The sequence below is a fragment of the Pelodiscus sinensis genome, chromosome 5 (genome assembly GCF_049634645.1).
Source record: "Pelodiscus sinensis isolate JC-2024 chromosome 5, ASM4963464v1, whole genome shotgun sequence".
NCBI lineage: Eukaryota > Metazoa > Chordata > Testudines > Trionychidae > Pelodiscus > Pelodiscus sinensis.
The window spans coordinates 33,462,663-33,487,860 of NC_134715.1; the positions used below are offsets into that span (position 1 = coordinate 33,462,663).

The following is a 25,198-nucleotide window of genomic DNA, read 5'->3' on the forward strand; positions in this document are numbered from 1 at the left end:
TACAAAATCATGAATGATGTGGAAAAATGGAATAAGGAAGTGTTATTTACTCCTTCAAGTAAAATAAGAACTAAAAGTCAATCAATGAATTTAACAGACAGCAGATTTAAAAAAATAATAGGAACTATTTCTTCAGTCAGCTTGTGGAACTTCTTGCCAGAAGATGTTGTGAATGCCAAAAATATAACAAAGTTCAAAACAGAACTAGAGAAGTTCATGGAAAATAGATCCCTCAATGGCAATTAGGGATCCAATATTATGTTCTGTATGTGCATTATCACTATTTGCCAGAAACTGAAAATAGGTAATGGGATGAATCATTTAATGATTGCCTGTTGTGTTCATTCCCTCAGAAGCACCTGGCATTTCCTACTGTCACAAAACAGTATACTGGGCTAGATGGACCTTTGGTCTGATGCACTATGGCCAATCTTATGTTCTTACATAGAACCCACATGTATCTGCTTCCACTGTAACCATTAGATCCCACTCTTCTTCCATAGCTGAGCAAGACCCAGGAGTTCTGATAGGATCTCCCTTTCTCTCTCTCCCCCTGCAGAGTTAGTAACAAAGTAAGAATATATATTAAAAATGTGTATCTAATATATATATCTAATAATGTTCTTAAGTGATTTGCTACAAGATGTTAGAACATATTGTTAGAGCTGAGTGGGTCTAATATTTGTTTTTCTTTTATACAGGAATTAGTTATAGGACTCTTTTCAGCTAAATGTTAAACTAGCTGCCAGAAAGCTTTTTTTTTAAATGCCTAAATAGCCCCCAAATTGTGGTTAAAGTTGCTGCCCCCAATCCAAATTTGAAATGGCACCTTTGCTTTGGTACCGTAACTGTTAGAAGTTTGTGTTTCACTTTGTTTCATGTACTTTCAGCTCAGTATTTCAAAATTTGATTTTTTTATTGAATTCAAACTTCTTATAAATTAAAATGGTCTTGCCCAAAGCAAATGCCTCTGACTCTAGAAGGAATATGCAGTATGGTAGGAAAACCAGTTTGGAAACTGAGCTCCTTCACATAATTGTACTACTGTAATTTTCTTTCCCATTGCACTTCACATCTGCTGTACGGCCTTAATTTGAAGTGCAGGGTTAGAGAGATTTTTATAATCATTTTTCATTGTGTAAATAATATATTAACTTCTTTTCAGATTATACAATTTTAAATTGCAGTGAAGAGTTTTTAACCTGCTTTTCTAGTTTTCAGTAAATTTAATTTGATTTTTATTTTTGTTATTTCTTTGTTTGATTATCAATACTTAAAATAGTGCTACTCACCAGGCCAAATTTTCTACAGGTGGGTGTCAGAAAAAAATAAACCTTCTGAAATAAATGTAACTGAACAGATGCAAACTGTCAAAAATGTTAGCCTTCTGGTATTTTGCTCTTTACAATGACTACATTGGAATAACTGCCTTGCATAGTGAGCAATAATCATTTAACAACTTCTTTACTGACAGTCATATTATATCTGTTTATGATTTGTTTTGTCTCACGTTCTGAAGGGACCTTCATGGTACCTAAATATCCTTGCCTTCTTTCAGTCATTCATTTATATTGCAAATGGTTAAAGAATGTGGCTATAGGAGCCAACATTCTGACCATGCTTGGTTTTATACATTTGTTATTTTCATTCTGGGTCAGTCACATCATATCAGTACAGGTGGAACCTCCTAATTCCGGGACTCTCTGGTCCTGCAAGATCTGTGGTCCAGCAAAATCACAGATGTTGCTGGACCAGAGAGCTCCAGCACCCGGGAGTGCCAGCTGGTTGGGAGTCTAGCAGTGGAGAGCCCCACCATTGGGAGTGGCAAGCCCCATCTCAGGGAGCCCCCAGCTGGGTACGGAAGCAGTAGGGCAGCCAGGGAGCCCCATTCCAACGGGGCCGCCGAGGAGCCCTGTCCATGGAAAGCCCCAGACAGGTGGGACAGAAGCGGGGCTGCGGCAGCTGGGAAGCTCCATCTCCAGGGAACTCTGACAAGCTGGTAGGAGCAGGCCAGAGCCAAGCCCCAAGCCCTGTAGCAGCAGGGCTGTAGCGGAGCCGGCAGGAGGGAGGGGCAGAGTCCTGAGAGGCCAGTGGCAGGAGATCTCCTGTGATCTGGCAAATTCCCTCATTCAGGACCAGTCAAGTCCTAAGAGTCCCAGACCAGAAAGGTCCAACCTATATTGACTTACAATGAAGCCATTAGGATTCAATACCTACGTTACCTTAACATTTGACTTTGGAAGGAACCTTTTAAGCACACTAATTGAGCTTGATAAATACATTTTAAAATGCATTTTTCACCGGCCAGATCAGACCCTGATTTGAACTCAATGGCTGTGTCTACACTGGGCCACTTATTCCGGAAAATCAGCCACTTTTCCGGAATAAGCTGCGAGCTGTCTACACTGGCCCTTGAATTTCTGGAAAAGCAACGACGCTCTACTGTACAAAATCAGCCGCTATTCCGGAAAAACTATTCTGCTCCCTCTCGGGCATAAGTCCTTATTCCAGAACACTGTTCCGGAAAAGGGCCAGTGTAGACAGCCCAGTAGTCTTTTCCGGAAAAGCGCATCTATATTGGCCACAGACGCTTTTCCGGGAAAAGGGCTTTTCCGGAATAGCAGCCTGCCAATATAGATGCTCCTTTTCCGGAAAAACTGAAAACGGAATAGTATTCTGTTTTAAGCAGTTCTGGAAATTCATGCCAGTGTAGACACAGCCAGTGGGTGTTATCCAAAATACAATGAAATCAGTGTAATCATCCTGGGCTGCAGGTTGTCATCATGCACGTGTAAGTTTCTCTGTTTCTCTTTCTTTTGGGGACTTAATCGCTTGCATTTTAAACTTCACTGTTAACATCTCTTCACAGCTATTACTACCTTTCTTGACCTCAACACATGCCCTATTAAACTAATCTTGTACATATATCTGATATACTCAGTGGTTACTGTGAATCTTGTTGTAATGAGTTAACCACATCTTGGACCACTAGCACAACCCAAATATGTGATAGCCATATGCACTGAACAAAGCCTTTCTATCTAACTATGTTGAATAAACAGCATTAATGTGGTAAGGTAGAAGAATAAGCCATTATTGTAAGTCTGGGCCTTCTCAGATTTTCTACCAAATACTGCTTTAACAGATGTCACTAATATAAACATAAAAAGAGCATTACTATTTGTCTTTCCTAAATCAAAGCTATTTACTAGTATTAAACTTCAATGATTTCTAGTTTTAGAGGCATAATGATTCCTTGTACACTGAAGAAATGGACATTCCTGCTTTGATTGCTAACTTTATGATAGCAACACTGATTCACACCAAGAAAAAAACACAATAGAAAAACATAGCCAAAAAGCAATTAAAATGAATGTTGTGGGCTTGATTGAAAATTCTGTGAGCAATAGTAAAAATATAAATGAAGAGTTTCAAAAGGGAAGCTTAATCTAACTTGCTGCACTGCTAGTGCCTCAGGTCACAGTGAATTTTCAGAGCAACATAATCATGAGTTTTATGACCCTACACTTCATAACAAGATTAGAGGTAGTCTATTTGTTACTGCCCAGAAATGGAGAAAGGTAGCAAGATCAATGTGCAGTTAACCTCATATATTTAAGAGCTTGATCTACGGAAAATAATGCATTCTTGACAGAAAAAGCCTGAAGAGCTGATTTATATGTATTTGTTTATTAGGACATGTTAATCATATGGTCATTAGGAACAAACAGAGTGCAGATAGTAATCAACAATAAGCAAATATCAAGTTTAACGATCTAGTTTGGTTTGAGGATCTGGTTTATTGTGTGTAAGATGTGAAAAATTATAATGCTTTATTGTGATATCCATACTTATTAAAGATCTGCAATATCCCATAATTTTTTAACCATTCTCAGGTTAAATGGTCCTGTCCTGGTCTCTCTATTTTTAACTAGTTTACCATCTACATTTCTGTCTTGAATTCTACCAAGTCCCAGAACTCCCAAATATTTGACCTCCACATCCTTCTTTTGACAATTGTTTAGGAAAGAACTCTGCCTTTTGTGCTTTGGAAAAACTTCTGTGTACAAATTCTGTACACTCAATATTTTCTGGGATGTTACAATTCATTAACAACTATCTCAGCTTGGGGAAGCTCTAGAACTTGAGATCAGAATACCGATGACTGGCTCATCAGAAATTTCCAGCTCTTCTGAGGTGAATTTCAGCTAATTAAGAGGCCATTTTAGGTTCAGGAAGAAAGATTGGGAATATTTGTTCTAAAGGATATGAATCTAAGAACTATTGAGAGCTGGGTATGTCTACTAAATCACTTTGCACATCCATAATAATAATTCCTTGAGCAAGATGGCTATAAAGATCATGGTAATAATTATAGAAATAATTTTTCATCTCCAATTTCTAAGATAGTAGAAAAATTGCTGTCTTGTTTCAGCTACATGGTTTTGAATATTCAATAGTACAAGAGCCTGTACTATTTCAGAGAGTGAGGAAGAGTAAGCCTTACTGCTCCTCTAGCTCTTATTTCCTTTTTTAGAAAGTGAAGTATCCTATATGGATAAATATGTGCGCTATTATTTTTGAAAGGCACTAAACTCTTTCATCCTCATACATAATTTGTTCTTAGCTATCCAATCACAGCATGTCCATGATGTGCAGAAGAGATATGCTTCATCCTCCTTTCTCCTCTTGCCAGGAAACCTCTTGCTCAAACCTTAAGAATGAGGAAGGTAACATTCCCAAACAACAAGAAACTGATAAAATGGAGCATCTGCAAATTTACTGAGTATTCTGTAATAACCTCTCCCCCCAGAAAGAATTAAGTTAACACCTGAAAAATAAACATGTATATTAAGACACTTCCATAGACAAAATTTAGAAACAAACATCTCTTTCTCAGTAGCTGTGAAGCACTGTCAGGAAAGGTGAAACAGAATCTTCAGCTGAGTGGGTGGTGTGCTTTAATAAGGCTAAAATATATAAATGTTTTATGCTCTTTACCAGACACACAACTTCCCATTTTCACTCTTGAGCAGCAAATAGTCAGACAAGTTGGTAAAAGCTCTTTGTTCCTGAATACAGAAGGCATATGATAGAGGAACTATTGCATGTTCATAATAGTTAATATGAATATGGAATTTAGTGGAACCCTACCCAAAAAAACAAAAAGCAAAAAAACCTGCTCAGTGATGATTCCCTATTTACAATTACATTTTGAGACCTATCAGTTCGCCAGCTCTTAATCTGTTTAGCAAGGGCCATGATAATTTTTATCTCATTCCAGTTTTTTAATCAGACTATATGGTTCCAAGTCAAATGTCTTACAGAAATCCAAGTGTATTACATCAACACTTATTACTCTAAACAACAACAAATGGTCTGGTAGCACTTTATAGACTAACAAAACGTGTAGACGGTATCATGAGCTTTCGTGGGCACAGCCCACTTCTTCAGATGACCGGAATTTTAAGTGGGCTGTGCCCAGGAAAGCTCATGATACCATCTACATGTTTTGTTAGTCTATAAGTGCTACCAGACCATTTGTCGTTTTTTTCCTGTACAAACTATCTTGGCTACCCCCTGAAATTTATTACTGTATCAGCCAAATTTGTCATCTCATCAAAAAAAGATATCAAGTTACAATGACAGCATCTATTTTTCATAACCCATGTTTTTTGTCATTAAGAATATTAGCCTCCTTAAGTTCTTTATTAATCAAGTCCTGTATCAGCCACTCATAGGTCATAGAGTTTTACATAGTAATTTCTGCATCTAGTTTTTCATTGCCTATATGAATTTTAGAGACATCATATATATAGTAGCCCAATGTTTGTGACTCTGTAACGCTGAAATGCTGGCTGTTACCTCTGGGTGTTGCTGTTGCCTCCCGCCGTGGTGCTCAGCTGACTTCTGCGCCACTCAGCCGGGCCGCCGCTCGGGAGCAAGTGGTGCAAGCGGCTGTTTGGGCCCCACGCTCCCCATGCAGCACCCCCGTGGAGAGAGAGGCAGGAGGCGGACGAGAGCTGAGAGAGAGAGAGGGTGAAATAGTAGGAGGAGAAGAGAGAGCATGGCTGTTTGCGCCGCTTGCTCCCGCACGGTGGCCTACCTGAGTGGTGCAGGAGTCAGCTGAACGCCACAGTGGGAGGCGAAGGAGGGTGGGGTGGTGACGTACACGCCCAGGGGACGTGGCCTGGACTAGCGTGCATCCCTGATGGAGACAGAAGAAAGCGGAGAAAGAGTGAGAGGCAGGAGGGGGAGAAGAGAAAGAGAGAGATGGAGAGAGAGGCAGAAGGCAGAGGAGAGCTGAGAGAGAAATGGGGTATGTCTACACTACCCCACTAGTTCGAACTAGCGGGGATAATGTAGTCATCCGCAGTTGCAAATGAAGCCCGGGATTTGAATTTCCCGGGCTTCATTTGCATGAAGCCGGCCGGCGCCATTTTTAAATGCCGGCTAGTTCGAACCCCGTGCCGTGTCATGGAACGAGTACAGCTAGTTCGGATTAGAAGCCTAATCCGAACTAGCTACTCCGTGCCACATGTAGCCGCGTGTAGCTGCGCGGCACGGGGTTCGAACTAGCCGGCATTTAAAAATGACGCCGGACGGCTTCATGCAAATGAAGCCCGGGAAATTCAAATCCCGGACTTCATTTGCAACTGCGGATGACTACATTACCCCCGCTAGTTCGAACTAGCGGGGTAGTGTAGACATACCCAGGGAGAGGCAGGAGGAGGAGGAGAGAGAGAAAGACGAAAGGAGAAACCAGAGGCCCAGGAGAGAAGACCGACGTGGAGTAGAGACCTGAAAATCCCATCTTATGATGGGCTAATTGTCTAGTTATTAATAATAGGGTACAGTATCTCCCTAGCAATGAAAGCATGTGGGGTTTGGTAAAAGATACTTTCAACAGCATAAAGGCTCTTCTGATCAGAGGCTGTTAGTTAATTCAGGCAAGTAGTACACTTGATGCAAAATATTGGCAAATATTTCATCCTGTAAATGTTCCAGGCTGGTGGAATTGTGCTGTCCTTTTCATCAACTACAGATCACAAGCTTGAACAGAACTTAGTGAGGAATTGTTTGGGATTATTGTGACTTCTGATTTCTGAGAAAGTGTGGAACTGGAAAGAACTTTGCAGGGCGTGTTGCAGAGATGGAAATAGAATATATATGTTATAGATATATAATGTAAGTCAGGGGTGGGGAACCTTTTCTGGATCGGAGGCCATTAACCCACAGAAAATCAGTGGCAGGCCATACACAGGTGAGAAGCAAAAAACAAAAAACCCACCTCATTGGCATGGTGCCCCAACACTCCCCACATTCCCCTTGCACACCAGAGCCTAGTGGGAGTAGCCTAGATTTTGTGGGATAGCAGAGGAGCTGGAGTGTCAGCACGGGGGCCCTGAGCCTCAGGGGCCAGATCCAGAAAAGCCAGGGGCTGCATCCGGCCCCCTGGCCTGAGGTTCCCCATCCCGCTTCAGTTGTTTGAATGAGAGGAAGTGGGTACCCTTGGTGCAGTCTGAAATGTTACTGGTTCCTTTGACCATCCATTGAGGGTAATATTCATTCTCAATAGCTATACATGAAAACAGGTGTATAGCTCTGATCCAGCAGAATGTTCAAGCACCTCTTTAATTTTAATCATGTGCATAGACTTATTGAAGTTAATGGAAATGTTCATGTTCTGAAAGTTGATTATATGCATAAGTTATTTGTTGAATTGGTGCCCATTTAACAAACTATAACCAAAACTTTCAGATTTTATGGTCGATTTTTAGTGGTTTATTCCAGGCCAGATTTAATCTAACACAGTGTTTTCTGTATTTCCCCATCTCATTTTGCAACATGCTGAAGCCCACTAGAAACACTGGTGTCCTCCTGATTGAGACCCCCAGCCATAACAATGGTATTATACAGAATATTGATATGAAAATAGTTATATGTTCCTTGGCTGCCCAGTTGGACCTGGTTGAGATTGCATAGTGTTGTGTTAAAATTCACATATAGTTTGCAGTGACCTTCCATAATATATAGTTTACAATTTGGAAAGGCTACGCTTCAGTTTTCCTTTCATAATTGGATTTTTAACAGGTTTATTCTAGGTTTTTTATTATTCCATAGATATTTCTTAATTGTTTTATCAAGCAATTTCTTATGTCAGCACACAAAATAAATGGGTAATAGAAAAAAGGAATATAAAAGTTTGGGGAGGATGTTCACTTTAATAATGGGAATTCACCACAATGAAAGGGAGAGGTTTTGACATTATAGCATAGATAGTCTAGTAGGAATTTCTGGCTAAATATTTAAATACACACATTGACCATTTAAATTGGAAATCTTTGTATAATTTTCTTTTTAAACTTAATCAATATGGGTTGCTTCTTATTCATGAATTTCTGCTTCTTCTTCTGTCCACAGAGATCACAATATTATAAATTAAATTAATAATCTTAAATTGAAATCAATTTTTATACTAGGTTTTGTATTAGCGAGTTAGTGACTAAACTGGGAACAGAAGCCAAGACTCCTGAATGCCAGACCTAAGACTGATCCCATCTGGATTGAGTATTGCTTATTTGCAATGAATGAAATATCCTGAATTATCATATATTTGTTTTGATAGCATAAAGTGCTTCTCTTTGCTTGGTTAGCTTACTTGGTTTGTTCTGATAATTATGTGGCCTAATGGACACAGGTGGCCTGCATCTTTACTGATGGAACATGAAGCCCCGGTGCTCTGTCCATAGTAAAACTTCAGATCCCACTTTCTGCAAGGATAGTGAGTTTAACAGTCAATCTTCAAAGTATTTTGGGAGCAATGTGCCATGAGGTAAGTCAGTTGGTCTTTCATCTGACTCTGTTTTCCAGATTATCAACACCTTCTTCTAGGATTTCCCCCTCCTCCCCCCCTCCCCCCAGATTTTTAATTTCAGCATAAAATCTTCAGAGAGAGATTTTGTTCCATTTCACTTTAGGTATCATCTGACTTGTCTGTTTTTGGCATTATATCTATCTAAAGAAGAATGTAGAGGAACTAGGCTATATTCAAGTTTATTTTCTTTAACATAGTGAGGTGGCAGGCTAACTTTTCTGCAGTTTGCTTATCCATAGTGCCCTTGCTGGGATCTTCAGTAGAGGTCTATTTTGCAGTCAGGGTAAAATCTATTTGTTTCTGCCAACTGCGCTGATCTATCTTTGTCTCTCATTTTGGATAAAATGGATACTCAAACCTGCCTTTAACATGCAGCTAAATTTTTGTGCCATTTTCAAAAGTACCATAGCTTGAATTTTTAGAGGTGTTTGGTGAGCATTTAGCAGGGTGTTGAGCAGATAAATGAGGAATAGAATCAAAACTGCCTGTAAATGCAACTCAGTGCTTTGGCTTGGATCATGTGGATCACATGGATGCTTTGTACAAAGTTGCTTTTTTGGGCTTTCAGTTGCACACATCTTCTATTACTAAAATAAATGTGAAATGTCAATCTGTCTTTTCCCTTTTTCCTCTCTCTCCACCTCTCTCCATGTCTTTGTAAAAAATTAAAGTGTTGAACAGTTCCTGTTCCCATATGATACACATTCATCTCTCTTCCTCATGGGCAGCATATAATGGAGGCTGGGGTGAGGCTAATACTCCACAAACATTGTGTTGTTGGGGAGTGTGGGTCAGTGGTGGATTACCGCACACACTCATGGGCCCATGCTCAGGGACGCTGGCTGGTTTGCCTCCCACACTCCAGGAAAATCTTTGCCCACTATAGCTCTGGGCCAGGAGAGCTCTTGCTCTCTGCTACAGCTGCAAAGCTTTTCTGGTCTTGGAGCTGCAGGATGTGAAGGGGTGAAGAGCCATAAAGGAGGGAGTAGGAGGATCTTGGGGGGAAGAGGCAGGGTGGGGGCAGAAACAGGGCAGGGCCATGGCATAATAGTGGTGAGGCACAAGGGAAGGAGTGGAATTGGGGAGGGACCTGCAGCCCAGCTGCTGTAGCAGCTCCCTTGACAAGGTACTCCAGACTCTCAGCTCTCCTTCACGGTCATGACCAAACTCTCAGCCCCACCCCTGTCCACAGGGCAGTGGGAGGGAGGGGAGAGAAAGAAACAAGTGAGAGCATGGACTTAACTGGAAGGGATGAGCCATCGGCTAACACCAGCCCTGGGGAAACTTCACTCCCCACTCATGCTCTTCCTTTCTCAGTCAGGGAAGTGCTACTAAACCCGCTTTGATCTCAAGTTGTGCTCATATGGAAGACTGAACTATGCACGTTTGTTTATCTGAGCAAGGTGTTATCCAGGATGTCTGTTCATGAGCCATTAATGTGCTATGTCTTATTTACTTTGTGCAAAAGCACAATGGTGAGAACTTAATACACTAAGCAACGAAGTAACTAAAAACTGAAAAAAGAGACATTTTATAGTATGTATGCTTAAAGTACAAGGTACTGTGACTAGGTACTTAATTTATCTTGTCAGGTGAGTGGCATTCCAGACTGAGCAGAGAATGTATGAATTGCAAGCATGGGGCCAGATTCTGCCTGTCCTTTCAAAAGGTTATGTTATCCCAAAGAAGTAAAGGAAGTATGAGTTGGCATAATGTACATATTAGGAGAATAAAAGGAGGTGCAAGTTACATCAGAATTAATGTATCTGAGAAATTGGCTTGTGGACTCAGAGATTTTGGTATTACCCAGGAATTAAAATGTGGTAAACCCTACTTAAATACATATATTTATAAAATAGCTACAAATGAGTATTCCCAAACCTGCTCATTAGTGCTCTAAAACAAATACAATGTTTGAGTTCATCTAATTTATGAATAACATCTAAATGTGTGCGCTGCATTTAAAATATGCATATATAATATATTGGAGCCATGCAAAATAACTTATAGTCAAGTGTTTAGCCATATCATGTGGTTTGAATACTCTGTGAAAACAAAATGTATAATGCATCAAAAGAACCACAGTGCTAAAAATTAAAATGTGAAAGGATTTTGGACTGAATCATTTAACAAGTAAATACACAGTAAATGAACCATGTAATTTACTGTGGTTCAAAATACATTACCTGATAAATGTATCCCTGTCAGCTGCATTTGTTTTTCAGTTCTGGCAGGGGTTGGTAATGCTAGATCCAAAAATAGGTATTGTGGAAAAGGAATAGGGAAAGAATGTAATGATCTAATGCAGAGTCCAAATTTGATGTTGCTTCAACTGTTTGATTAATGATTTCCCTAGTACTTAATTGTTGTATTGCTAAGTCAGTGGTTTTCTAACTGGAAAAATCTATGTACAAATTGATGTACACTGATGACGACTTGGGCACTGCCATTAGTAAACTAATGCATAGAGAGTATAATTTAGGATATTTTACTGAACCTAAAAAATGCGAAGAGAAAACATTGAATAAAGTGTCAAAACCCCTATATGTTTTAAATTTTTAGCAACACTAGGTCGATAAATTCAGGCTATGCCCCATGTTCAATGGAAAAGATATATTTTAGAAGTTATTCCCTGGTGAAATCTTTCCTTGGCATTAAATGTAAATTTAAAGGCTTGACTATATTGTAGGGTAATGCTCTCTATGAGGTGTGATTTGTAAAGAACACTAGCATGTGTTAATTGGTACACACTCACAGTTCCCTTGTTCACTTTAATGTAGCATTGGTTTTTTTGTTTTTTTTAAAAAAAAACCCTTGTTAAAGCTCACCAGCAGAGTCTATATGAACCGATTAAATCCCAATACATAAGCGAACTTTAGAAATCAGATTCCAATCAAGTGCATTACCTCACTTTCTGGTGAAGTAAAACACTTTAGGAAAGCCCCCAAATTATGTTTTTGTTTAAAGCAAGACACTGGACCTTTCCTTTTGGAAGCCAGACTTCAGAATGTGGACACATTGTGAGGATACCCATAATCTCCTTCTTCTGCATCCCCTAATGAGACTGTCCCTTCCAGGGGGCAGTGAGCAGGAGAGGGTGGCTTCAGGCATCTCTTTCCTCTTCCCCAGTCCCTGGGAAAGCTGCCAAACTCTGTGTCTTGTGTTCTTAGAAGGCTGCAGTAATTATAGGGAAGTTCCCAGGTAGACTGCTCCTAGATTGGTCCAGTTCTCTGTATATCCAGCTGGTCAGATTACCCCTTCTTTCTGTTATTGCAATCTTCCCTTCCTCTGTTTACCCAGTAGCACTAGCCAGCACAATCAGGGTGGCTATTAGACTTTTCCAGGCCCTCGGCAAGCAGGTAGGGGTGGATCTGGTCCCCTGGAAGGGTGTGGACTTGGGCAGAAGGGGCAGGAAAATAGCCTCCCCCTGCAAGTCCTTCACCACTAGGGCTCCAGTGGTGATTTAAAGGGCCCAGGGCTCCAACCACCGCCATTTCAGCTGTAGCTGCTCCTCTTTGCTCTCCCTCACCTTGTCAGCAGACATAAGCACAATGATATACATTCAGGTGATGGCACTCAATGAATCCCAAGGCTTGACATTCACTGCCCTTGTTTTGCTTCTTTCTGCTCCCTGACTCCTTGTTCTCACCAAAAATTTTAGAAACCTGGCATCTGTGGCCATCTATACAAGTGAATAGTGGGTACAGTGACCAAAAGTCCAAGGAGAGGGCCCAAACCCACTCCTAGCTTCTTCAATTCATGCTAAGTGCAAACACAACTTCCTTTTGCTAAATCATGTTTATGGGTGCTGTAAGCTGGCAGATTCAAACCAGCAATCTTCTGAAAACTAACACATATGCTACCCCACACGTTATCTGTTGTCAACTTGACAACCTTTTAAAAGATTCAGGATTAGTTCAACAGTCTAGTAATCTAGAATAAAAACACATGTCATGTATATACCATGTACAATATGTATTATAAATGTCACATATTTTACATAGAGGAGTGGGCTCTGCCATGCCCTTCCCCACTTCTTGTTGCCCTCAGCTCTGGAATACCCTGCTTCAGGTGAATATGGGACTGTGTTAGGGGTATGGGATTTGAAGTACCTGTTAATAAGGCCTCTACCGCTAGAGAGTTTTCTGTTGGCCACTTACTGCAATTTGATATTGCTTGAATGGCTTAAAGTGGCCATTGTGGACTGGAAAATGCAGTCTTTAACACCTCTTTAACATTTATTTCAGTAAAAAATATACATAGCAAAGCATGTAAAAGTCTCTGAAGTTTGACTTATATCTGGCAAAAAAAGTCTTGTAGTATTTTTAAATAGGACATAGTACTGTATTTAAAAAATGGTGAATTACATGATTTCAGATATTTAAACCTGAAATTTCATAGTGTTGTGATTGTAGGGATCCTCACCTAAAAAAGAGTCATGCAGAGGTTGCAAGGTTATTGAATGGGGATTGTAGCATTGTTACCCTTACATCTGTGAAGTGACATTTTTACTTTTGCATTGCTGCCTTTAGAGGTGGGCTGTTAGCAGCCACCACTCCCTGGCCACCAAGCTCTAAAAGCAGCAGTATAGAAGTAACGGTGATATGGGTATGGTATTGTCACCCTTACTTCTGCACTGCTCCTGGTGGGGTATTGCCTTCAAAGCTGGGCACCCGGCCTAAATTACAACCATTACTCTCTGGCCCCTCTTCCCCTGATCAGCTTTGAAGGCAGCATGGCAATACTGTGACCCTCCTAAAATAATCCTGTGATTCCCCTGCAGTTTCCTTTTGGGTCAGCACCCTCAATTTGAGAAATACTAGCCTCCCCTGTAAAATCTGTATAATTAGGGTAAAAGTACAAAAAAGGTCAGATTTCACAGTTCAGCAAGGCTGAGAATTTGGTAGAGCCCTATCCATAACAATGTAGTTAAAAGACAGCTAAAAGGAGTCGGCTTTTGTCGGCTTTCTGTTTTTGTTGTTCAGGGTTTTTTTTTCAATTACTTAGTCATCAACGGCACATCTACACTACCGAGAAGATAGATGGTGCCACGGTCAATCTGCTGGGGTTTGATTTTAGTGGGCCTAATGAAAATGCACTAAATCAATCTCAGAGGCCACTCTGTTGGTGCTGGTACTCCTGCTCCTTGTGAAGAGTAAGGAAAGCTGCCGGGAATGTTTACTCTCATCGACCTCCCGATGTGTGGACAGGAATTTAAGATATATCAACTCCAGCTATGCAGTTAAGGTATCTTAGGTCAACCTTCCCCTCAAGAGTAGACCAAGCCCAAAAGTCCTTATATACTTCCATGCATTTGTACTGCACTCCGTGACCTTCTCTCACCATTTATTTTCAAACTCTTTTTGCTTATGGGTAATTTCTTTCCCATATAGTGCTCTGTAGCTCAAAAAACAAAAAGCAAAAACCAAAAACCAAAAAAAGATCTCAGGCAACTTTCTTTACTTATATTTGTATTAGAAGAGTTTCAGGGGACTTCCAGCAAAATAAAATAAAAAATCCTGGGATCATTAATTTCACTCCTTAGTGGTGACCAACTAGAAAATTCTTTCCACAACAATAATAAAGGCAACAGCATGCAGGTAGGCATAATAGCAATAATCTTCCACCAAGAAATGAAGTAAGAACATTCTGCACCAAAGAAAGTAATTCATTCATCTGCCATTCTTTATTTTGGAATGAACTGTTTAGTATCACTAGGCTCAAAACCCTGCAAAAACAAGACTTTTTAAAAATCAAATTGATAAAGAAATGGAAGAAATCCATCAGTGCAACACATTTCAGCTGTCAGATTGTGGACCACTTATAATCAAGTTATAAATATTTATGGAAGTTCTGTTCTTCCTTATCTGCTCTGTTTTTGTGTTATTTTGTTATTACAAATGCCTAAAGTAATACTACATCTACACCAAAGTACTTCGACAAAAAAAAATTGAATATTCATTTTGTCTCTTCAGATATTTGAATGTTGTTCATTAATTTCAACTTTTCTGCAAATGTTGCATAAAATGTTGCATGCTAGGAAAAGTCTAATACAATTGGAATAAATAGATTCAAAATTCATTTATTGAAATAAATTATTTTCAAGGCTCTTTAGGGAGGGTGACTCCTGTTATATTTTCAAAATTTCTAGCATTGAAAAATGATCATAAGCTAAATCTGTGTAACTTAAATTTTTAGTGTATGGCTGATCAAAACACGACACAACTAATTTATGGGAAATCCATGGAAAACTACTAGACAGATGTGCAGTGAGATTTGAACTGAAGAAATGGGGGGAAAAGAGACCATGGAACAAAGAGTGAAGATAGAGTTGGGGGGGAGGGAAAGACTAGGAGAGAGATATAACAAAAGAAAAATGGACTTTGAATCAATTTCCAAGAAATTACCATTATATTCACACTCATTATTTGTCAAACTTTGCCTTTTTGGGGTACTATAATGTATTCAGATGAGTCATTTTGGGATATTTCAAGCTCAGGTTTTTTGGTTTTCATATTAAAAAGGAGCACAATTATTTTGAAAATGAGAACTGAACAGAACACATGACCTCAGACTACTTTAATTCTCTCATTCTATTTAAAAGAATATCCATGGGTAACAGATTTAGCATATTTCATTTGGTAAACTAATTTTTTGTGTGAAGTTTTAATATATATAATAGGTTATCCTGTCTTAAAAATAGAAATAGATAAAGAGTATGTTTCAGCTTCTTAATACCATGCAAACTGAGTTGCAAGATTAGCATTGCATATAGCTCACCAAACTAATTGAGTGGATAATCGCTATTGGCTTATAATAAATTGATAGTGCAGTAATGGAGAATTAAAACTAATATAGCAAGAGTAATTCAAATCTCATTTCTAAGCCACTTGAATTAGGCATTTCCAGTTGCTTTTTTAACGTGAAGATTATAAGAAGAAATCTATCAGCATTTTCAGCTCTTGTATTCTGTGCTGTACGCTATATTACATCAATTCTCGTGGTTGAAAATGTATCAGCTTTCACATATCCATGGAACTATTCTCCAGCACAAAGGCAGTTTCACTGATTAATATGACAGTGAACATGTCTTTCTTCTTAGGAAGAAACAATTGATAATGGTAAGGTTATTCATTACTATCAGGTATATCTAATCACTGACCTATGGATTAGTGGGTGAAAATATCTTTTATTAGATCAGCTTCTGCTGGTGAGAGAGACAAGTTTTTGAGCTTACACCAAGCATAAGGTAGCATAGACTGTTTAGTGTAACAAGTTAATACAGTACAAGGGATCATTCATGGTCATGTGACTAATACTCACATGACTAACATTCCTTAAGTCATAGGAAGGACAACATTGCATTCAGCTGTGTTCACACTGAAGCAACGGACAGTGTGAAAGTAACATTCTATTGGACAATAGCTAACAACTATATGCATTAAGACTATTCTGAAACTGCATAGCATCATCTAGAAAGTGTGTGGACATTCACAAGGCATGCTGATATTTTACTGGCTGCCACTAACAGCAAATCTGTCAGCTTAAGTTGGTTGGCATACTCTGTCCTTAAGGGGTTATGGCACAAAAACTGAGTGCTGATGAGGCACATTTCTGCCAAGAACTACAAGAAATTAATTTTATTCATTGATCACTGGAGTGCACCCGAGCTTGTATCAAAAAAGAAAAGAAAGCAAGGCCATATTAAAATGTGCACTTAACCTTCCAACCAAGCTATCAGCACCATCCTCACTGAGGTGATTGAGCAAACCTATGGTAAAATTACTTGAATCTATATTTGAAAGCTAACATGTACATCATACTTTAATTAGGCAAAGACCATGATCTCAGGAGGGTGGCTCTTGTAAACCAACTTCTCCTAGACAATAGTATTCTTGTTCTCTAATCCTTCTCTCGCTAATGAGCAAATTGATGATAAAAATGTACTTCTGAAGTCAGAGATTAGCTTTGCCTTAGTCTTTTTGAAAAGCAGAATTTCAGGATGTTTAATAAATAGGATATACTGTGTGATACTAGGTAAGGGCCTGGGAAAGAAACTGTGTGGAGTCTCGATACATTCTTATCAAACAAATTATAAATCATGACTTCTCCATTACATAGAATTAAGAAAACAAACAAAAGGAATTGAAATTTTTTTAATAATCAGATGAAACTACTGAAGAGAGGGCTATAAATTTTGCTTATCTGAATGAATAAGTAGGTCTCGGAGCTTTGTGAAGCAGTTCTTCTGAGAAGCTGAGCATAGTAAAACTAAAATCTTTTTCTTCCTTACTCTCTCTTACTAATTCTTTCTTAGATGTAGAATGCTGTCTACAGGTTATACCCACATAGGCAAAGAAAATATTACATGGATGCAAAAATACTCCAATAACTTAGGGTATATCTACACTGCCACCCTAGTTAAAACTAGGGTGGCTAATGTAGGCATTCGAAGTTGCAAATGAAGCCCGGATTTAAATATTCCGGGCTTCATTTGCATCTTGCCAGGCGCCGCCCTTAGTGCGGACTCCGTGCCCGCGGCTACATGCGGCACAGAGTAGGTAATTCGAATTAGGCTCTCTAATTCGAACTACTGTTACTCCTCGTGGAACATCTCTTCCCCTATTTACATCACATCTCTTCTCCCAGGTACTCTCCCTTTCAGCTTACAATGTAGAGAGAAACTTTCTGCATTTTTGAAGTTTTGAGAATGTCACTCTTTTCTCTAAGGTTAATAGTCTTGTAATTTTTTTTCCCCTATGGAATTTCCTAAGGTGCTGGATGGTTAGTTTGCTTTAAGGTTGGGATGCTTCATCATTTTCTGGATTACAGTAGAGTGAGCTCACCAGCATCATTGGGTTACACAATGAGGGAAGGGCTCTTTTGAACTCACTTTAACTTTTGCATAGTTTTACTTATGAGTGTCCCTTTGGCTCTTGTAGCTGCAGATCCCCAAATCACTAGAGGTATTCTGTGTGATTTTAATAGGGCGAGGCTGTGGATGAGAAGCAGATAATATCCCTTGTCCTCTCTATGCACTCAGAATATCCTGTGAGACATGGATAAATTATTGTAAGTTCCTCCTCATTCCCTTTCCTTCAAAAAAAAAAAAATTCTGGCAATGTTCTTAAACAGAAAGTAGACCATTGTGGGGGGTTTTAATTCTCAAATGGGTTCATGTTTAAAAATATGTCAGCTAATATTTCAAATGCAGTATTTAAAAAAAAACTTTATAAAACTGATACCCAGAAACAAAAATGAAAAGTTGATTGGTATTTTATTACAATATCCTCTTATGATTTTGCCTTACTATTGTGCTACTGATTTTTTGTATCAAGCAGCAAGATGGTGTAACCAGGACAGGTGTCAGCAGTCTCAGCCATCTGCTGCACTAGATTGTGTACATAGTTATTCAGAATAATACTATCATCTTAATATTCCCGGATATCCTAATGAGTTTCTCACTCTAATTAAATGTGCAACTTGTAGAGAGCATTGGCTGCCAGATTGTTCTGACTGTGAACAAGCTCTCATTGTCTAAAGAAAGCATATTTTCATAGAAGCACACTTCAGGTTTCTCTACTTATGATCACAAACGAGGTGAAATTTTATTTTTAATTATACAAACTATAAATTAATAAATACCTAAAGCTACATACACAAATATATATATGCAAATGAACAGAGGCTGAATAGAAGGATTTAAAACATTTAATTTCACCTTTGCATACATAGAGACATTAGTTTCATTGCAATTGCAGAGAAACAGATGGAAAATCAGAAGGTGATTGACTGCTCAGAGTTAAAATTATATGCAGCGATGTCACAGAAACCTCACAGGAATAACACCAAGGCACGACAACATGTTAGTTCTATCACTATTTAGGATTTCATTATTACAGTAATAAGAAAGAATTTTCTTCAGCAAGCTTTGGGATAGTACTGTTGAATGGACATCCTTAACTTTAGAGCACGCTCTCTCTCTCTCTCTCTCTCTCTCTCTCTCTCTCACACACACACACCCCTTAGATGATAGAAAGTGATTTTTCTGCATTCTGTTAATTTTTGACTGCTCAGGCTAGTACTGTATCTTCATCTAGAAGAAGTTTTCATTATGTCTAAGATAGGACTTCATAAATATGTCTAGTAAACTGCACAATTCCATCAGTGTTTGAGTTAAAATGCTTGGTTCTAATGTTCAGGAAACAGGTCAGCCGGAGAGAAGGCACTACCCGTCAATGACATGAGCAGCCAGGTGCAGACTAAGATTAACATCTAACATTCAATGTTTTATGCTACATATTTCAGTGCTTCACTTTAGCATGGGGTAGGGGACTTGTAAAAGACAATAAAATGTCATAATTTGCCCTGTAGATATTGCAATTTTCAACTGCTCTGCTTGAAATCCATATAAAGCAGAGCAACTGCTGAAAATAATTCCAACAAATACTTTTTTTTGCAATTTTTAGATAAATTTCCTTTGATTCTGTTTTTCCCCTTTTTGTTTTCCCTTTACACTGATATTTTAGAAGAAAGAATAAGCAAGGTTTCACCAAAATAGAAATTTTAAGAGAATATTGTGGAATATTCCTGTAATGCACATTTTTATTTCAAAATCTTAAGTATTTGCACCAGAAAATTGAAACTAAATTAATCTTACAAAATGTGCTGAATAAATTAAATCCCATCCTAAGGATAACACTTTCATATTAATATTGACGCAGTCCTTTTTATAAAAAACAAAATCTATGTCATACATTCCGTTATATTCATTTTAATCTTCCTAATTTAGTAAGAGATCACAAAGGCTATATTTGCATTTGTAATGTGCCCTTGGAGCATAAGTTTATTCAACATTTCATTCATATTAGATCTCTGAGTTGAAAGGTAAGATGCCAATGAGAGCAGATCATTTAACAGGCTATTTTAGGTGTAAAGCCACAGCCATATATATTCATAATCTTAACTTTAGTCACTTGAGTCATACCATTAGAAAAAAAAAATCCTAAATTTGTCCTTTAAGCCTCCTGAAGGACATTCTCCCTTGAGCCAGATTTCTGTGTGAGAATCATTTTAAATAACATCTAAGAAGGAACATTTTAGTGAGAAATCTGATTATAGAATCAATAGCTTTCTTAAGGGGAAACACAAATGTTTTGTAGAATATATAAAATACTGCATTTCTTAGGAGAAAATGTACATGTTTGTGAACAAAACAATAAAATACTTAATTATCTGGTATTTATTTAAATATTATATTCAATAAGGGCAGGAGATCAAAACAATAGTGTGAAAATGCTTTTAATTAGAGGTTACATCATAGAGTATACTGATTTTATTTTTCATCTTCATACCTTAAGAATGAATACATACAGGACTCAGTACCAGTACCTGTATGGACACCATGGCTACGTCTACACTGGCATGATTTTCTGGAAATGCTTTTAACGGAAAAGTTTTTGGAAAAGCGCATCTAGATTGGCAGGACGCTTTTCCGGAAAAGCACTTTTTGTAGAAAAGTGTCTGTGGCCAATCTAGATGCGCTTTTCCGCAAAAAAGCTCCGATCGCCATTTTTGCAATCGAGGCTTTTTTGCGGAAAATAGTACTGTGCTGTCTACACTGGCCCTTTTGCGCAAAAGTCTTTCGGAAAACGACTTTTGCCTGAATGGGAGCAGCATAGTATTTCCGGAAAAGCACTGACAATTTTACATGAGCTTATCAGTGCTTTTCCAGAAATTCAAGCGGCCAGTGTAGACAGCCGGCAAGTTTTTCCGGAAAAGCTGCTGATTTTCCAGAAAAACTTGCCAGTCTAGACACAGCCCATCTGTTATAGAGACATAAAAAAGTTATTCAACAGAGATAAGCCTTTAACATGTGTGTGATGGGCCAGGGTGCACATTTGGGACAGTCAGCTGATGTGCTGAGACCATAATGAGCCTCTTTTCTCTGACAGCTTCAGCCTGCAGTACCCTGGGTGGAGGAGGGGACTGAGTCAGACACACTAGCCTATTGCAAGACACAGCATCCAGGCCACTCCCCCAAACCACAGACTTTAACTGAAAATATCACAGCAAGATCCTGGTCTTCAGTACTCAGATACCCAGTCCCTCTAGCAGAAGTGGTGTTGTGGCACAGGGTCCCCAACAACTGGAGGCCCCACACTAGAGCAGCAAAAAAACCTAATGCTTTGTTTCCCAGTTTTGTTCCTGTAAGTTTATGTTTGCTCTTGTAATAACACCCAAAAGGTATTTAGCTAGCGCATGAAGGCAAGGGACAAGTCAACAGTGAAATGGAATGGCCCATTAAAGAACATTTAGCTCACAATAGACCCAGAAAATACCTGCCTTGTCTACACTTGACCTAATGGACTTTTCCTCACATAGAAAGGGAAGGGGGCAGGTCAGAGATGCTTGAGGACTCCAGAAAAAAGAGCCCACCAGGGAGGGACTGGCTGGAGCTGGGGGTGGGGGAAGGGGAGCGGAAGAGCTTGAGGCAGTTCAACCTGGTCAGGGGCAGCCCCTTTCTAAACTCCCCCAGTGCAGCCACTTTCTGAACTCCCCCAGCCCTGGTGGTAGTGTCCTGGTTCCTCTTGATCCGTGACTCAGTGCCTTCCTAAGGAGCCACCCCTTATTTTCTGCTTACTTCTAGCATTTCAAGGGTGGCAGTGGTGGAAATTGTACTCCTGCTGCAGCAAGCACAGATGCTCAAGGGATCAACTTCAGGCTTCACTACTACATAGGCCTAGGTCAGGGTGAGACTGACTTCCCACTGGGCTCACAGAGGGAAGGGGCAGAGTGCGTTATGGGGGTGCAGGAAATGAGCCCCAAATAGCAGTGGGAGCAGAGTGAGGTGGGCAGTGGGCTACGGTGGAATTAGTTGGATATGGTACAGAGACTCTACTAGCCTCATTGATTTCTGATTCCTCCCTTGCAATGATCAAAGATCAGAGGTCTGCTGACTTTTTCATATTCTCAGAAGCCTTTGATACCTGTCGTATAAGCAATATAGCTTTTGCTCCAGTGGCTTTTCTCTTTCCTCTCCAACTGTCAAAGGCTGTTCCCCTTGAACACAATAGCAACACTTCTTTTGATATCAATGGGAACAGGATTTGGTCCCAACAAGAGAAAACAGAATGTGATTTTGATCAATTGTTTATCTATCTAGAGACAGTTCTCGTGCATGTTATTGTGTCAGATTGATTTTGATTGCCCCTCCTGTATGTCATGCTGAAGAAAATAATAGAACAATTGATGTACATAGCATCCATAGTTCTGTGCCTCTTGCTCTTTCTGCATGTTTTTCGATAGAAGTATGGACGAAAATTCTGAAAGCCACGACAGTAAGAAATTAAGTGAATTCCACCAAGAGGACATAGACACAAATCTTTCTGAAGACAAAGTGAAATGTTTCATTCATTTTATTGAAAATGATGAGGACTGTGCTTCTGAGATCACCATTTGTTATTATATATACTTGTATGTGATGGTTTGCAGGTAACCTTTCAAAATGTAACCATTTTGAAAATATTTTTACAATATCTGTCACAATGCTTCTATTGAATATTCTTGTTCTGTATTGAAAAAAGTGAAAAGTTATTTGTGAAATACAATCAGTCCAAACATTTGATGAAAGTGCCTCTTTACAAAATCTTACTCATTATGAATTGTCTATTTTTATTATAAAGCACTCTTATCCAAAGCATGTTACAATAGTTAGAGGATGAAGAAAAAAGAATGAAAATTGGGTGGCAGAGGATAAGAGAGTATATTCTTTTTCATGGCTTGGTCCTGAGGGGCTGATCAAGAATGAAATTGAGCAAAGGGCCTCTCTAATTCTAAATCTGCCACTAACCCTAGATAAATTTGTAGGTTTTATAGAGAGCTTAACAGTATATTTTCATGAATTGTCACCTCATAAAAATTGCTGTGCCAATGAATGAAGTATATAAATGCACTATATAAATGTGGAATTCACCATTGAGGACAGGTATATGCCTTATTACATGCTACACGAGGATCACTCAACAACCAATTCATAGATAAGTTCATTTGGACAATGAGTTTGGTCCAGTAGGGAGACAGTACTGCAGTACTGTGTCCCCCTCTCTGGTTGCACAGAGAAGAAAACTGGAAAGCTGCTAAAGCAAGAGAAAGAGATGGCTTACCAAAGCAAAGAGTAATCAAAGGACTCCAGGGGAGGAAGTTTGGTCAAGAGAGGTGAAGGAGACAGATAGGGCAATATATATTCTTGTGTGATTAAGTAAAGAACAACACTATGTAAAATTATATGAAAAGTGTCTGCATGTGTTATATACAATACTTACCTTGCTAAGAGTCCATGTGGTAAACCAGAAGTCTCAGTCCTTCTGAGTGACATTCTGGGACACAATGGCTGTGTCTACACTGGGCCACTTATTCCGGAAAATCAGCCACTTTTCCAGAATAAGTTGCGAGCTGTCTACACTGGCCCTTGAATTTCCGGAAAAGCAACGATGCTCTACTGTACAAAATCAGCCGCTATTCCAGAAAAACTATTCTGCTCCCGCTCGAGCATAAGTCCTTATTCTGGAACACTGTTCTGGAAAAGGGCCAATGTAGACAGCCCAGTAGTCTTTTCCGGAAAAAAGCCCCAATCGCGAAAATGACAATCTGGGCTCTTTTCCGGAAAGCGCGTCTACATTGGCCACAGATGCTTTTCCGGAAAAAGGGCTTTTCCGGAAAAGCAGCCTGCCAATGTAGATGCTCTTTTTCTGGAAATACTTATAATGAAAAATATTCTGTTTTAAGCATTTCCGGAAATTCATGCCAGTGTAGACACAGCCAATGGGTTTAATCTGTTGAGGTGTTTGAGGACTCAGCATTCTTCCTTATAAAGGTTAGTAGTAGAGCCCTGTTTCTGTGAAGGGGTAATGGGTTTAATCTGTTGAGGTGTTTAAGGACTCAGCATTCTTCCTTATAAAGGTTAGTAGTAGAGCCCTGTTTCTGTGAAGGGGTAACAAAATAAGAGTCAGTATCCAAGAAATGTGACTGCATGACAGTGTCAGAGAAGATGAGAGAGGAAAAAAATGCTTCAGCCTACTAAGATGCAGGGAAACTTAAAATGTGTGAGGAGTTCAGTGTCTAGGTCCACACACAGCAGCCTGATGAGCCACCATTGAGGGATCCCGACGAGATCTGTGGCAGAGAGCACACCCCATCTGCAATTAAAGGATCAAATCCCTTTAATTTAAATGAATTTAAACTAATTTAAACCATCTGATAATTTTGTCCTGAGCTTTGAAGGACTTCTTGGAATTGTCCAATTTTACTTACTGGTTTACGGGGACTTCTAAGGCTAATATTAAATGTTTATTCTTTTACTAGTAGAGGCAAAATCTAGCTAGTGGTGTTGACTTCCTATAATAACATTAAAGAGTCATATGGAACTCCCTGCTACAGGTGATCACCAATTTGCATCATTCTCACCACAAATGTAGCTCGTTCTATATTACAGATAAGACACTAGGGCTACATCTAGACTGGCATGGTTTTCCGGAAATGCTTTTAACAGAAAAGTTTTCCGTTAAAAGCATTTTCGGAAAAGAGCGTCTAGATTGACACGGATGCTTTTCCGCAAAAGCACTTTTTGCGGAAAAGCGTCCCTGGCCAATCTAGACGTGCTTTTGTGCAAAAAAGCCCCGATCGCCATTTTTGCGATCGGGGCTTTTTTGTGCAAAACAAATCTCAGCTGTCTACACTGGCCCTTTTGCGCAAAAGGGACTTTTGCCCGAATGGGAGCAGCATAGTATTTCCTCAAAAAGCACTGATTTCTTACAGTAGGAAGTCAGTACTTTTGCGGAAATTCAAGCGGCAAGTGTAGACAGCTAGCAAATTTTCCGGAAAAGCGGCTGATTTTCTGGAAAAATTTGCCAGTCTAGACACAGCCAAGGAGAAGACTGAAAAATGAGAAAAATCCTGCTCATTGCAGTTTTGTTCTTCGTTCTACTGCTTTTTAAATCTGAAATTATCTAAATGGCTTCTGCTACTTAGAACCAGTTTTCTTCATATTTTTGCCATCTTTGGAGATGCCACTCATACTTTCTTTCCTGGTTGTTTTCCAAGCACAGATGGCATTTCTACTATACTTCATATAGCACTCTAATGACACAAGACTACTGTATTCATCCTACTTTCTTTTGCTGGCAATGACTCTGCTAGTAATTTGCAGTTGATACCAATGATTTTGAGAAAGATCAGTAATTTTTTCTACTCTCAAGAGTTCAACTAACTAAAATGTTACTAACTCAATTTTATTTATAAATGGAAAAAAGAACAAAATAG

At 39.1% G+C, this 25,198-nt stretch overlaps 1 long non-coding RNA gene across 1 annotated transcript in view; it reads left to right on the forward strand.

Moving 5' to 3' along the window:
• Window positions 1-8,738: 8,738 nt before the first annotated feature.
• Window positions 8,739-25,198, forward strand: part of LOC142829408 (uncharacterized) — a 65,160-nt gene continuing 48,700 nt past the window's right edge. Inside the window, exon 1 of the long non-coding RNA XR_012903805.1 lies at window positions 8,739-8,836. This is a non-coding gene — a long non-coding RNA (uncharacterized LOC142829408). The remainder of the gene's footprint in view (window positions 8,837-25,198) is intronic.